The 15,560-nt window shown below is 41.8% G+C and overlaps 1 pseudogene; it reads left to right on the top strand.

Annotated features, from left to right (window-relative positions):
* LOC135517125 (noelin-3-like) overlaps positions 1-15,560 on the top strand; it is a 50,268-nt pseudogene that overhangs the window by 17,016 nt on the left and 17,692 nt on the right.

Raw genomic sequence — 15,560 nt, 5'->3', positions numbered from 1 at the left:
CTTAGAGCTAACATCACCCATAGGGAGGGAAAGCTGATTATTCTTAGAGCTAACATCACCCATAGGGAAATAAAGCTGATTATTCTTAGAGCTAGCATCACCCATAGGGAGGGAAAGCTGATTATTCTTAGAGCTAACATCACCCATAGGGAGGGAAAGCTGATCATTCTTAGAGCTAGCATCACCCATAGGGAGGGAAAGCTGATAATATCTAAAGAAAGTTTAATGTCAATAATAATACATCAATGGACTGGTGTCTTTATCGAGTTATTTGCATGACAAATATGGATAGCTGTAGTGGGAGACACTGAGAGAAAACTGCATTTCTTTGATCACCTGCATTGCTTAATGTTAGCCTGTAGCTTAGTGGTTAGAGAGTTGGGGCCAGTAACTGAAAGGTAACTGAAAGGTTGCAGGATTGAATCCCCGAGCTGACAACATAAAAATCTGTCATTCTGCCCTTGAATAAGGCAGTTAACAAACTGTTTCCCGGTAGGCCGTCATTGTAAATAAGAATTTGTTCTTGACTGACTTGCCTAGTTAAATAAAGGTTCAATTTTAAAACATTTTTAGTGTATGCTTTCTTGGATTTTGGGACTATGAAAAGACCCCTGGTGGGATGTCTGGTGGGGTAAGTTTGTGTGTGTGTCAGAGCTGTGTGTAAATTGACTATGGAAACAATGTGGAATTTTTAGCACATTAATGTTTCTTATTAAAAGAAGATGTGATCTAGTCAGTCTCTCCTCAACTCTTCGCCAAAGAGACTGGCAGCATTTATATTTATATTAACCCTTTGATTACAATGAAGTCAAGGTATGCTACTCTGTTCTGGGCCAGCTGCAGCTTAACTAGGTCTTTTCTAGCAGCACTTGACCACATGGCTGGACATTAATCAAGATAAGGCCAAACTACATCCTGCAGGACTTGCTCTGTGGAGTGTGGTGTAAAAAAGCAGAGCATCTCTTTATTATGGACCTTTCCCCATCTTTACAACCATTAAATCTACATGTTTAGACCATGACAGTTTACAATCTAAGGTAACACCTAATAATTTCGTCTCCTCAACTAGATCAACAGCCGCACCATTCATTACCAGATTCAGCTGAGGTCTAGAGTTTATTCAATGATTTGTACCAAATATAATGTTCTTAGTTTTAGAGATGTTCAGGATATCTATATATCTATCCCTCTCCTCTCATCCATCCCTCCTTCCTCTTCTTAGTTACAGTAATTGTGGCCCTGAGCGGTGATGCAGACAGCCCCATAACAGACAAATATCATTCCACAGCACCCTGGGAAATGTGTTTGTGAGTGTGTGTTTGAGACAGTCCCCATATTAGACAAATATCATTCCACAATATCATTCCACACACTCAAAAACACCAATGTGTTTTTGAGTGTGTGATGCAGACAGTCCCCATATTAGACACACATTACAGCACAGCATGCAGGCCCCATAATAACAGAGGAGAATGGTTTAGAAGTTTGGTTTAACTAGACTTCCCCTGTGCAGTTCCAACAAGCAAACTCGTTATGCGCCTATGTAACATAGACACAGGGAGTCAGGAAGCAGGTGCAGTTAGTGAGTTTAATAATAACAAAACATGGAACGATAACAAAACGAGAGAAGCATCTGACATGGTGTCATGACTCTCCTGTGAGGATCCAAAGATCAGGTTACAATGGATCAACGACCACAAGAGCCCTCTCACCCGCAGAGGGGATTAGGTATAATGTGTGGGTTTTATGACCCCGCACGCCAATCGTAAATTGTATGCAGCAGGGAACTATTTTTGTTCTTCAGGAGTGGTGATTGGAATGTTGCTTTGTTACAGAGACATTTTGCCACCCAAAACTCTATCGTCCAGAAGTGAACACTGGGACAATATTTCAAAACATCTGGATGTGGGGAATGATGAGGGATGGTCTATGTAACATTAATGTCTATTTTGTGATGTCATACATTTTTTTATAAACATGTTATAACGAAAATATTGTAACTTGAAGAGCTTTCCCACTGTGTCTGTCAGATTTACATCCTTTACGTTGTGTAGGAATGTGATTTTAGTTTTCTAACGAGATCATAGTTTTGATGATACGTTGCTCATTAAGTAGCCAATGAGGTCAGAGAGCTTGTCAGCATGATGAAACCACCCTTTTCAACCAGAGTGCTTAAAAGGACTGGGTAAGAATTAACATACCATACCAGAAGAAGTGAGACTTTGGTCCACACGTTGAAATGATTACAAACTCTGAAACCCTCAACCTCAACACTAGATGAGAAGATAACCTCACCTACAAGACCAGCAAAGCGTGGAGCGTTAGCTACATGTGGGAAATGGTTGAAAAGTTGAACCAACACGGTGTGAAGAAGATAAACTCACCAGACTATACCTGAAAATGAACAGGCTGCAGCTGTCCGTATAAAATGGGTTCAGACTCTGACTATCCACACGAGCTAAGAACAAGTTCTGAACAAAGCTCATTGGAGAACTGGACAACTAAAAAGAAGGACATTATGACATCTGGTGGACTATCAGAGTATGTACAAGTGGCCGCGGAAAGGCCAACAAAACCCTCTTTCAAGAGGGTTTGATTTCAACAGAGATAGAGGACTAACGACGGCATTCAAACACGTATATACATTAATTGCTTCTTAGTCCAAAACGGGTGGAGGTTTGTGTGCAAGGTATATGATTAATGTGAAGACAGTCCTAGAATGTACCCACGATAATTATCCCTTTTTCGCTCTCTCTTTTCCCCCACCCCCTTCTCCATCTCTGTGTAATAAGCCACCGTACTGTATATTGTCAGTCCACTAGGGACTTTTGCTCATGTAAGTGTGTATGTGTATTCTGTGTTATTATTTAGTTAGTTAGTAAATAAATAATTAAATCAATTTGTGCAGTACTGAATGATGAGCAAAAGTTAGTTATTGCGGATTCAAGAGTGTTACAACTGTTCAGAATGAGTCTGATATGAGGTAATGATTAATAAGTGACTTATCGATATATAACATATCTTCTAGAGTTGATTTCATGAGATTGAGGCTCGTTTTAACAACTTCTTCCCGTGGTGCCCCAAATTCCTATTGATTTAATTGTTACATGATGAATTTAATTGGTTAACATTTAAACATAGTAAGTGGAATAAATAGCAGTCATACTGGAAATATTCCCCTCCAGTGTTGCATGCTGAGTAAAGATCAGTTTAGGGTGAATTATACAATTTCTAGATCTAGGACATGTGAACCAGCCTATGAAGGAAATTTGAGAAATATATTTGTTTGGCCAAAGCGAAGTTATTATCTTTCTGTCTCCCGTGTTTCAGTACTCACCACGGAGAGTACTTTCTTATGTTACCGGGTGTTCCGGTAGATTGGGTTGAACGTGAGACGTCATTAGTAAACCCGTTCCTGAATTGAAAGGAACCTGTGTTTGGAAGTTAACATTTCCTGTTAACAGTAGCTCTGGGAGAGCAGCCATTTCCCTGTGATTTCATCTTTCAGGGCGAAACCGTGTGCCTTTGTCAATGGACGTTCTGCATGGTGGGAATCCCTTTCAGGGTGAAACCGTGTGCCTTTGTCAATGGACGTTCTGCATGGTGGGAATCCCTTTCAGGGCGAAACCGTGTGCCTTTGTCTATGGACGTTCTGCATGGTGGGAATCCCATTCAGGGCGAAACCGTGTGCCTTTGTCAATGGACGTTCTGCATGGTGGGAATCCCTTTCAGGGTGAAACCGTGTGCCTTTGTCAATGGACGTTCTGCATGGTGGGAATCCCTTTCAGGGCGAAACCGTGTGCCTTTGTCAATGGACGTTCTGCATGGTGGGAATCCCTTTCAGGGCGAAACCGTGTGCCTTTGTCTATGGACGTTCTGCATGGTGGGAATCCTTGTGAGATCAGTTTTCAGGGTTAAGAGACCACTTATGGTGAAGAATCGCCAATATATATATATATATATTAAAGACAACGACTTCTCACATTTGTAACAACGGGTTACACTTTATGATATCCAACCAATCTCAACTGATTGGTGTCTCATTCAATGTAACAGGGGAGTTAAATTGCCAAACAAACATTTTACCAGGTTGATCTATGGATAAAGACCAAATGAAATTGTTCCAACCAATGAAACATTTTAGAATTTTGCACATTATCCTAGATAAAGTGATGCTAACAGGTTAATTCAAGTTTAATTCCCAGATATAGTATACAGGTATGATTTAATCATTCACATCGATTAATCAATACAATTTGCTTTTGCAAGCTCATTGAAGCCCAAATTGCATCAGTACTGATCCAATATTGACATAAGTTCCACTTTCGCGGGAATCCCGTGTGTTTCGCTGGCTGGCTGCCCTTCATGTTTTGTTTCTACAGCTGAGCCAGCTGGTCATGGTATTGACGAAGTAGGTGTCCTTGTTCACCGACCATCTGGGAGATGATCAACTGCTGCCTCCATTTGTTGAGGTAGTATTCTGTAACGCAGATGCAGGGAGTCAGGTAGTAGGTGTCCTTGTTCACCGACCATCTGGGAGATGATCAACTGCTGCCTCCATTTGTTTTTGTCTGTAACGCAGATGCAGGGAGTCAGGAAGCAGGTGTTCTTAGTGAGTTTAATTATAACAAACATGGAACGATAACAAAACAAGAGAAGCGTTTGACATGATGAAATTTAAATCAAATTTTATTGGTCTCATACACATATTTAGCAGATGTTATTGCGGGTGTAGCGAAAGGCATGTGTTCCTAGCTCCAACAGCTCCAACAGTGCAGGAGTATCTAAAACAATTCACAATAATGCACACAAATCGAAAAGTAAAATAATGGAATTAAGAAATATGAAATATTAGATTGAGCAATGTCGTAGTGACATTGACTAAAATACTGTAGAATAGAATACAGTATATACAGTATATGTAGAATAGAATACAGTATATACAACTGTATAAACAATTGAAGTCGGAAGTTTACATACACCTTAGCCAAATACATTTAAAATCAGTTTTTCACAATTCCTGACATTTAATCCTAGTACAAATTCCCATTCATAGGTAAATTAGGATCACCACTGCATTTTAAGAATGTAAAATGTCAGAATAATAGTAGAGTAGATTTATTTCAGCTTTTATTTATTTCATCATGTTCCCAGTGGGTCAGAAGTTTAAATACACTCAATTAGTATTTGGTAGCATTGCCTTTAAATTGTTTAACTTGGGTCAAACGTTTCACAAGCCTTCCTCAAGCTTCCCACAATAAGTTGGGTGACTTTTGGCCCATTCCTCCTGACAGAACTGGTGTAACTGAGTCAGGTTTGTGCTCGCACATGCTTTTTCAGTTCTGCCCACACATTTTCCATAGGATTGAGGTCAGGGCTTTGTGATGGCCACTCCAATACCTTGAATTTGTTGTCCTTAAGCCATTTTGCCACAACTTTGGAAGTATTCTTGGGGTCATTGACTCATTTGCGATCAAGCTTTAACTTCCTGACTGATGTCTTGAGATGTTGCTTCGATATATCCACATAATTTTCCTTCCTCATGAAGCCATCTATTTTGTGAAGTGCACCAGTCTCTCCTGCAGCAAAGCACCCCCACAACATGATGCTGCCACCCCCGTGCTTCACTGTTGGGATGGTGTTCTTCGGCTTGCAAGCTTCCCCCTTTTTCCTCCAAACATAACGATGGTCATTATGGCCAAACAGTTCTATTTTCGTTTCATCAGATCAGAGGACATTTCTCCATGTGCAGTTGCAAACCGTAGTCCGTATTTTTTATGGCGGTTTTGGAGCAGTGGCTTCTTTCTTGCTGAGTGGCCAATGAGATTAAGTCGATATGGGACTCGTTTTACTGTGGATATAGATACTTTTGTACTTGTTTCCTCCAGCATCTTCACAAGGTCCTTTGCTTTTGTTCTGGGAATGATTTTCACTTTTCGCACCAAAGTACATTCATCTCTAGGAGACAGAATGCGTCTCCTTCCTGAGCAGTATGACCGTTGTGTGGTCCCATGGTGTTTATACTTGCATACTATTGTTTGCACAGATGAACGTGATACCTTCAGGCATTTGGAAATTGCTCCCAAGGATGAACCAGACTTGTGTTCTACAAAATAAATTCTGAGGTCTTGGCTGATTTCTTTTGATTTTCCAATGATGTCAAGCAAAGAGGCACTGAGTTTGACGGCAGGCCTTGAAATACATCCACAAGTACACCTCCATTTGACTCAAAACTCCCATAATTTGCAAATAAATTAATTAAAAATCCTACAATGTGATTTTCTGGATTTTTTTTTTCATTTTGTCTGTCATAGTTGAAGTGTACCTATGATGGAAATGACAGGCCTCATCTTTTTAAGTGTGAGAACTTGCACAATTGGTGGCTGACTAAACTTTTTTGCCCCACTGTGTGTGTGTGTGTGTGTGTGTGTGTGTGTGTGTGTGTGTGTGTGTGTGTGTGTGTGTGTGTGTGTATGTATATATATACATATATATATATATATATATACACATATATATATATACATGTATATATATACATATATATATACATGTATATATATACACATACATACATACATACATACATACATACATACATACATACATACATACATACATACATACATACATACATACATACATACATACATACATACATACATACATACATACATACATATATACATACATATATGAGAGAGAGAGAGAAAGAGAGAAATTGATTTATTTCCAGGAGTGGTACATCCCTGCCTTCTCTGACCTTGTGAATAATTCCGCAGCACACTACTGTCACACATTCTTCTACAGTCATCCTCTTTTTTACTCCACATCACTATCTTTCACTTTCCTCTCTCTGTCCATCTCTTTCTCTCCATCTCTGTCTACCTCTCGCTCCATCTCTGTCTATCTATCTCTGTTGTTCCCCGTGCTACGTTAGGTGTTGTTGTTATTGTTGGTGTTGCTGTTATGTTTGGAGGTCACCACTTGTTAAGTTGAACCGCTGCTGACTAAAATGTCTGTCTCTATCTAGTTACGAAGCTCTGTGCAGTCACGCACACACACTCAAATTTACCCACTCACACACAAGTCAACTGCGACTTCATCTTATCCACCATTAGAGCAGAAATGTTAACTCGTTTAAGGAGCATGATCATAAATTCCAGGACAGACTTGTGCATTCCACTTTAGTTGCTCCCATAGCTTTTATAGAGACAGTTTGATCAATTGATGTAATGAATAGTTATGTCCATTTTTGGTGGCTTGTTTGTTCAGCATCCTTTATTCTGACATGGCTAGTTTAGACCAGGCTGACATCTTTATGTATTGATCATTTGTCATACAGGTGTGTGTGTGTAGAGTGTGTGTGTGCGTGTGCGTGTGCGTGTGCGTGTGCGTGTGCGTGTGTGTGTGTGTGTGTGTGTGTGTGTGTGTGCTAGCGTGTGTGTAGAGTGTGTGTGCTAGCGTGTGTGTGTTAGCGTGTGTGTAGAGTGCGTGTGCTAGCGTGTGTGTGTGTGTGTGTGTGTGTGTGTGTGTGTGTGTATGTCTGTACATTTGTGGTGTGTCTCTTCACAGTCCCCGCTGTTCTATAAGGTGTATTTTTACCTGTTTTTTTTATCTGACTCTGCTGCTTGCATCAGTTACCTGATGTGAAATAAAGTTCAAAGTAGTCACTGTACTGTGCTCTTCCAATAGTCTGTTCTAGACTTGGGGATTGTGAAGAGACCTCTGGTGGCGTGTCTTGTGGGGCATGCATGAGTGTCCGAGCTGTGTGCTTGTAGTTTAAACAGACAGCTCGGTGGATTCAGCTTGTCACCACTTTATACAGACACAAGCAGTGATGAAGTCAATCTCTCCTAGAATTTTGAGCCATAACAATTTATGGAACACTGTGAAGAGACACAGACAAATGTACAGACACAAGCACTAGCACATGTACTCTACACACATACATTGTAATATTGTTGTATGGTGGTATTATACATTTGGTATTGTAGATATGTAGTGGTGTAATAATCTTATATGATGTACTGTTTTATCTTTTGATTTACTCAAAAGCATGTAGTTAGTAAAGATTGAACAAAGTAAGGGGCCTAAACAGCTGCCCTGGGGAATTCCTGACTCTTTCTGGATTATGTTGGAGAGGCTTCCATTAAAGAACAGCCTCTGCGTTCTGTTAGACAGGCAACTCTTTATCTACAATATAGCAGGGGTTGTAAAGCTATAAAGTCTAACAAAACAGCCCTCACAATATTTTTATCATAAATTTCTCTCAGCCTATCATGTGTGTAAGTGCTGTGCTTGTTCAATGTCCTTCCCTATAAGTTTGTTGTCAATTTGTTTACTCTAAAATAGCATTGTATCTGGTCAAACACAATTTTTCCCAAAAGTTTACTAAGGGTTGGTAACAGGCTGAGTGGTCAGCCATTTGAGCCAGTAAAGGTGGCTTTACTATTCTTGGGTAGCGGAATGACTTTTGCTTCCCTCCAGGCCTGACAGCACACATTTTCTAGTAAGCTTAAATTGAAGACATGGCAAATAGGAGCCAATATCATCTGCTATTATCCTCAGTATTTTTCCATCCAGGTTGTCAGACCCCAGTGGCTTGTCATTGCTGATCGACAACAATACATTGTTCACCTCTTCCACACTCACTTTACGGAATTCAAAAGTGCAATTATTGCGTTTGTTGCTGGCATATCATGCCTAGGTTTTCTAATCTTGCCCATTTAAAAAATAATTAAAGTAGTTAGCAATATCAGTGGGTTTTGTGATGAATGAGCCATCATTTCAATGAAAGATGGAGCTGAGTTTGTCTTTTTTTCCCCAAAATTTAATTTAAGGTCCTCCAAAGATTTTTACTATCATTCTTTATATCATTTGTTATAGTTTCATAGTATAGACCAGCAAATATTCTTTACATCATCAACATAAGAATCACTACAAACTTCTTGTATGACCTCTTATACACTATATTAGGCCCAGCCTTTGGAACTTTGGTTTTCCTATATATGGCTACTATATTCACTAAATCCAATTGACTTCGATACTGCTTTAAAGCAAATATCTGCAACATTAGTAAAGATACGATCAAAGCATGTTGATGATTTCAGTTCCTGTGCTGTTTGTAACTACCCTGGTAGGTTGACTGATAACCTGAACCAAGTTGCAGGCACTAGTTTACAGTTTGAAGCTTTTTCTTGAGTGGGGCAGCTTGATGAAATCCAGTCAGTATTTAAATCACCCAGAAAATATACCTTTCTGTTGAAATCACATACATTATCAAGCATTTCACACATATTATCCAGATACTGACTGTTAGCACTTGGTCTATAGCAGCTTCCCACCAGAATGGGCTTTAGGTGAGGCAGATGAACCTGGAGCCATATTACTTTAACAGTATTTAACATGAGATCCTCAAAGCTTTACAGGAATGTGGTTCTGAATATAGACTGCAACAGCTCCCCCATTGGCATTTCTGTCTTTTGGGTAAATGTTTTAACAATGTATTGCCACCACTGTATCATCAAATGTATTGTCTGAGTTTCAGAAATACTTAGAATATGAATGTCATATGTTGCAAGCAAGTTACTGACTTCATGAACCTTGTTTCTTAGGCTACATATGTTAAGGGCTATTTTTTATAACGTTTCTGTGTTGCCTGATTGTTTTTAGTGCTTTGCTGAGAAGCTTATCAGAAGTAGACATGCTCATGTTATTTATATTGGAGCTGATAGTGCAGGCTGAGCTGCATAAAGTGGATTTCCTCCTAGTGCTCATTACCTCAGTGTTAACACTATAACTCTGGTACATAGGCACATGATTACTGCAGACAACAGCTTTAGGATCAACAGAGGTATTCAGGGCAGATAGGGGGATATACATTAAGTTACTTACATTGTGTCAGCCAACTCCCCTGCAATAACGCAATTTTGATGCAACATTATGACAACTCAGCATCACAAAGATATGGATTAACTGAGCTGGGCTTTGGCATCGCTGTCTCAACGCAGCCTTGAAACGCGTGGTCAGAGTGGAGGAGGAGCCAATATCTTCTGTTTCCAGAATGTGTCAAAGTTATCTATAAAAGTGTTTCCAACAGACCTACAGTAATCTTTTAGCCATGTGTGTGATGCCAGTAGGTGGCTGAATCTTTCACAGCTTACCGGAACTTTCCCGCTGCGCAACGTACCGGACCTGAGATGATTGGCTTGCTTTTTGGAATCTTTCAGTTCTTTAAAAACAGTTTTCAGGCGTTACGAGGTAGCCCTCCTGATGTCGTGTGCATTTATTTTTGTGAGTGTGTGTTTTGCTTTAATCATTCGTCTCTTCAGACAACTTCAACCCCACTATGAACTGTCTGTTAGTTTGTTTCTACTCTGGGAGGTAAGTTGTTGACGTTAGCTCTGCTACAGGACGTGTCTTGCATAATATAGCCCAGTTCAAACTGTACATCAAAGTAACACTGTTAGGACACAGTTTATAAAAGGTCCACGCACAAAAAAATTAAAAAAATTAAAATAGGACTTGCAACATTGAGAATTCTAGGGCATTTTCTGTCTCACACAATCGCTCTCTGCAGTCAATACACAGTACACTATGGTTCCAGATCTCTGTAAGTTATATAGAGGAGGATCTGATACAAGACTACATTGGTTTCACACAGAGATACACTCCAATGGATGGTCATTAATCATTCTCACAAAATAGCTTTCACTAGAGCCATGGAGCCACCCCTGCTGCAGCCCCGGTGGACCAGCACCAGTTTAAGTCCCTGCACAAGCATCTGGGGTTGTCTATTTCACATCCGCATCTCTCTCTCCTCTCTCTCTCCCCTTTCTCTCTCCTCTCTGCCACCCCTCTCCCCTCTCTCTCCCCTTTCTCTCTCCTCTCCTCTACTCCCTCTCTCCCCTCTCTCTCCTCTCTCTCTCTCCTCTCCTCTACTCCCTCTCCCTTCTCTCCTCTCACAATCTCTCCCCTCTCTCCCTCTCCTCTCCCCTGTCTCACAATCTCTCTCTCTCTCTCTCTCTCTCTCTCTCTCTCTCTCACCATCTCTCCCCCACTATCTCTATCTCTGAAGTGACAGACCGATGATTAATGTTTTAATGGGATGGTTTTCTGAGAGCTGCGCGTTTAAAGAAATGGAGAAAAATAAGACAGACATGTCAATGTGTTTCCCTGTATTCCTTTAAAAAAATATGTCTATTGATGCACCAGCACCTTAGGCAGCGATTACAGCCTCGAGTCTTCTTGGGAATGACGCTACAAGCTTGGCAAACCAGTAATTGGGGATGGAGTAGCATAGCCATTTTCAGTTCTCTTCAGAGATGTTTGATCGGGTTTAAGGCTTTTTTCTGCCCACTCTTACCGTAAAGCCCAGCTCTGTGGAGTGCACGGCTGAAAGTGGTCCTATGCACAGATACTCCAATCTCCACTGTGGAGCTTTGCAGCTCCTTCAGGGTTATCTTTGGTCTCTTTCTTGCCTTTGATTAAGGCCTCCCTGCCCGGTCGTTGAGTTTTGGTGGGCGGCCTTCTCTTGGCAGGTTTGTTGTGGTGCCATATTCTTTCCATTTTTTATTAATGGATTTAATGATGCTCAGTGGGATGTTAAAAGTTTCTGATATTTTTTTATAACCCAACCCTGATCTGTACTTCTCTACAACTTTGTCCCTGACATGTTTGGAGAGCTCTTTGGTCTTCATGGTGCCCCTTGCTTAGTGGTGTTGCAGACTCTGGGGCCTTCCAGAACAGGTGTGCAGTATATATACTGAGATAATGTGACAGATCATGTGACACTTAGATTGCACACAGGTGGACTTTATTTAACTAATTCTGTGACTTCTGAAGGTGATTGGTTGCACCAGGTCTTATTTAGGGGCTTCATAGTAAAGGGGGTGAATACATACACACACCACTTTTCAGATTTGTATTTTTTGAATATTTTGAAACAAGCAAATTTTTTTCATTTCACTTCACCAGTTTAGACTATTTTATGTCTGTCCATTACATGAAATCCAAATAAAATTATATTTAAATTACAGGTTGTAATGCAACAAAATAGGAAAAACACCAAAGGGACATGAATACTTTTGCAAGGCACGGTATACTATCACTTTCTATCACTAGCTATATGATTATCTAGCTACCAGCTCACACTGAAAAATGTTGTCTGTCATCCAACGTCATTTATCCAGATTACTGATTCCCTTCACTGATATTTTCTTGTTTGTGTGTGTGTGTGTGTGTGTGTGTGTGTGTGTGTGTGTGTGTGTGTGTGTGTGTGTGTGTGTGTGTGTGTGTGTGTGTGTGTGTGTGTGTGTGTGTGTGTGTGTGTGTGTGTAGACCATTGGGCCTAAGGAGGGCTGGCAGGTGTACAGCTCAGCTCAGGATACTGACGGGCGGTGTATCTGCACGGTGGTGGCTCCTGAACAGAACCTCTGCTCCAGAGACGCCAAGGGAAGACAGCTCCGCCAGCTACTGGAGAAGGTCACACACAAAGCAATACAGACACATACAGTACATACTCTCTCTATCAGGGCAGATTCCAGGGCCCTGTGTCTGCTAGGGGGCCCCCAACCCCCCAAATGAAATAAGTATATCCTGTATTTTAATTTTTGTAACTCAGTCAGGGTCTCAATTTACTGTTGAGCGTTAGGTGCAATTTCAACATTTTGGTGTGCGTCAGCAGTTCTTCCCTGATAGTCAGTCAGTTAGCCCCCATGTCAGCTCAGGCAGATCACACGAGATTGACTTCGGAATTGGTCTGTCCAGCCACTAGTGGCAACAGTGTGTGCTCTTACCATCAAGTACAGTAGGCTTGGGTTTTGCTAGTGTCTTGTAGACTGGAAAAATGGGTGTAATTCCATTCAAAGGTAATCCCATGACTCAAATAGAATAACATTTGATTTGTCAATTGTGCCAAATACAACACCTTACTGTGAAATCCTTACTTACTTACTTACAAGCCCTTAACCAACAATTCAGAAAAACTATTTTAAGTAAGAAAATATTTGGTAAATATTTTTTTCCATTTTTTTTTTTTACAAAAAGCAAGAAATAAAAGTTACACAATCAATGAACAACAATGAGGCTATATACATGTACAGGGGGTTTTGGTACCGCGTCAATGTGCATAGATAATAAACAGCGAGTAGCAGCAATGCAAAAAAGGGGGTCAATGAAAATTGTCCGGGTAGCCATTTGATTAACTTTTTAGCAGTTTAATAATGGCTTTGGGGTAGAAGCTGTTAAGGAGCATTTTGGACCTATAATTGGTGCTCTGGTACCACTTGCAGGAAGCTTGTGGATGGCAGGAAGCTTGTGCCCAGTGATGTACTGGGCCATACGTACTACCCTCGGATGCCGAGCAGTTCCCATACCAAGTGGCGATGCAACCAGTCAAGATGCTCTCGATGGTGCAGCTGTAGAACGTTTTGAGTATCTGAGGATCTTTTTGAGGATCCATGCCAAATCTTTTTAGTCTCCTGAGGGGGAATAGGCATTGACATGCCCTCGCCACGACTGTATTGGTGTGTTTGGCCCATGATGGTATGTTAGTGTGGAAGCCAATAAACTTGAAGCTCTCGACCCACTACACTACAGCCCGCTCGATGTTAATGGGGGCGTTCTCCTGTAGTCCCCGATGAGCTCTTTTGTCTTGATTACATTGAGAGAGAGGTTGTTGTCCTGGTTCCACACTGACAGGTCTCTGACCTCCTCCCTGTAGGCTGTCTCATCGTTATCGGAAATCATGCCTACCACCGTTCTGTCATTGGCAAAACTTAATGATGGTGTTGAAGTCATTTGTGGGTGAAGAGGGAGTACTGGAGGGGACTAAGCACACACCCCTGAGGAGCCCCCGTGTTGAGGATCAACGTGGCAGATGTGTTGTTGCCTACCCTTACCACCTGGTGGCGGCCCGTCAGGAAGTCCAGGATCCAGTTGCAAAGGGAGGTGTTTAGTACCAGGGTCCTTAGCTTAGTGATGACCTGTAGTAGTCAAAGATCAGCATTCTTATGTAGGTGTTCCTTTTGACCAGGTGGGAAAGGACAGTGTGGAGTGCAATCGAGATGGGGCAGTATGCGAATTGTAGTGAGTCTAGGGTTTCTGGGATGATGGTGTTGATGTGAGCCATGACCAGACTTTCAAAGCACTTCATGGTTCTAGATGTGAGTGCCTTGGGACGTTAGTCATTTAGGCAGGTTTTCTTGGCGCACAGGGACTGTGGTGGCTTTCTTGAAACATGTATATTTTACAGAGTTGGTCAGGGAGAGGTTGACATGTCAGTGAAGACACTTGCCAGTTGGTCAGCACATGCTCAGAGTACACGTCCTGGTAATCCGTCTGGCCCTTTGGCCTTGTGAGTGTTGACCTGTTTAAAGGTCTTACTCAAATTGGCTATGACAAGCGTGATCACACAGTCGTCCGGAATAGCTGGTGCTCTCATGCATGTTTCAGTGTTGCTTGCCTCAAAGAGAGCATAGAGGGTATTTAGTTAATCTGGTAGGCTCTGGGCAGCTCAGGGCTGGGTTTCCCTGTGTAATCAACTCAACACCTACCAGAGAATCAAGACAATACCTACCATAGAATCAACACAACATCTACCATTGAATCAAATCAAATCAAATCAAATGTATTTATATAGCCCTTCGTACATCAGCTGATATCTCAAAGTGCTGTACAGAAACCCAGCCTAAAACCACAAACAGCAAGCAATGCAGGTGTAGAAGCATGGTGGTTAGGAAAAACTCCCTAGAAAGGCCAAAACCTAGGAAGAAACCTAGAGAGGAACCAGGCTATGTGGGGTGGCCAGTCCTCTTCTGGCTGTGCCGGGTAGAGATTATAATAGAACATGGCCAAGATGTTCAAATGTTCATAAATGACCAGCATGGTCGAATAATAATAAGGCAGAAAAGTTGAAACTGGAGCAGCAGCACGGCCAGGTGGACTGGGGACAGCAAGGAGTCATCATGTCAGGTAGTCCTGGGGCATGGTCCTAGGGCTCAGGTCCTCCGAGAGAGAGAAAGAAAGAGAATTAGAGAGAGCATATGTGGGATGGCCAGTCCTCTTCCGGCTGTGCCGGGTGGAGATTATAACAGAACATGTATGGTCCTAGGGCTCAGGTCCTCCGAGAGAGAGAAGGAGAGAATTAGAGAACGCACACTTAGATTCACACAGGACAACGAATTGGACAGGAGAAGTACTCCAGATATAACAAACTGACCCCAGCCCCCCGACACATAAACTACTGCAGCATAAATACCGGAGGCTGAGACAGGAGGGGTTAGGAGACACTGTGGCCCCATCCGAGGACACCCCCGGACAGGGCCAAACAGGAAGGATATAACCCCACCCACTTTGCCAAAGCACAGCCCCCACACCACTAGAGGAATATCTTCAACCACCAACTTACCATCCTGAGACAAAGCTGAGTATAGCCCGCAAAGATCTCCGCCATGGCACAACCCAAGGGGGGGGCGCCAATCCAGACAGGATGACCACATCAGTGAATCAACCCACTCAGGTGACACACCCCTTCCAGGGACGGCATGAGAGAGCCC

The sequence above is a fragment of the Oncorhynchus masou genome, chromosome 28 (genome assembly GCF_036934945.1).
Source record: "Oncorhynchus masou masou isolate Uvic2021 chromosome 28, UVic_Omas_1.1, whole genome shotgun sequence".
NCBI classification, from domain to species: domain Eukaryota; kingdom Metazoa; phylum Chordata; class Actinopteri; order Salmoniformes; family Salmonidae; genus Oncorhynchus; species Oncorhynchus masou.
This window is presented reverse-complemented; position numbering and strand designations above follow the sequence as displayed.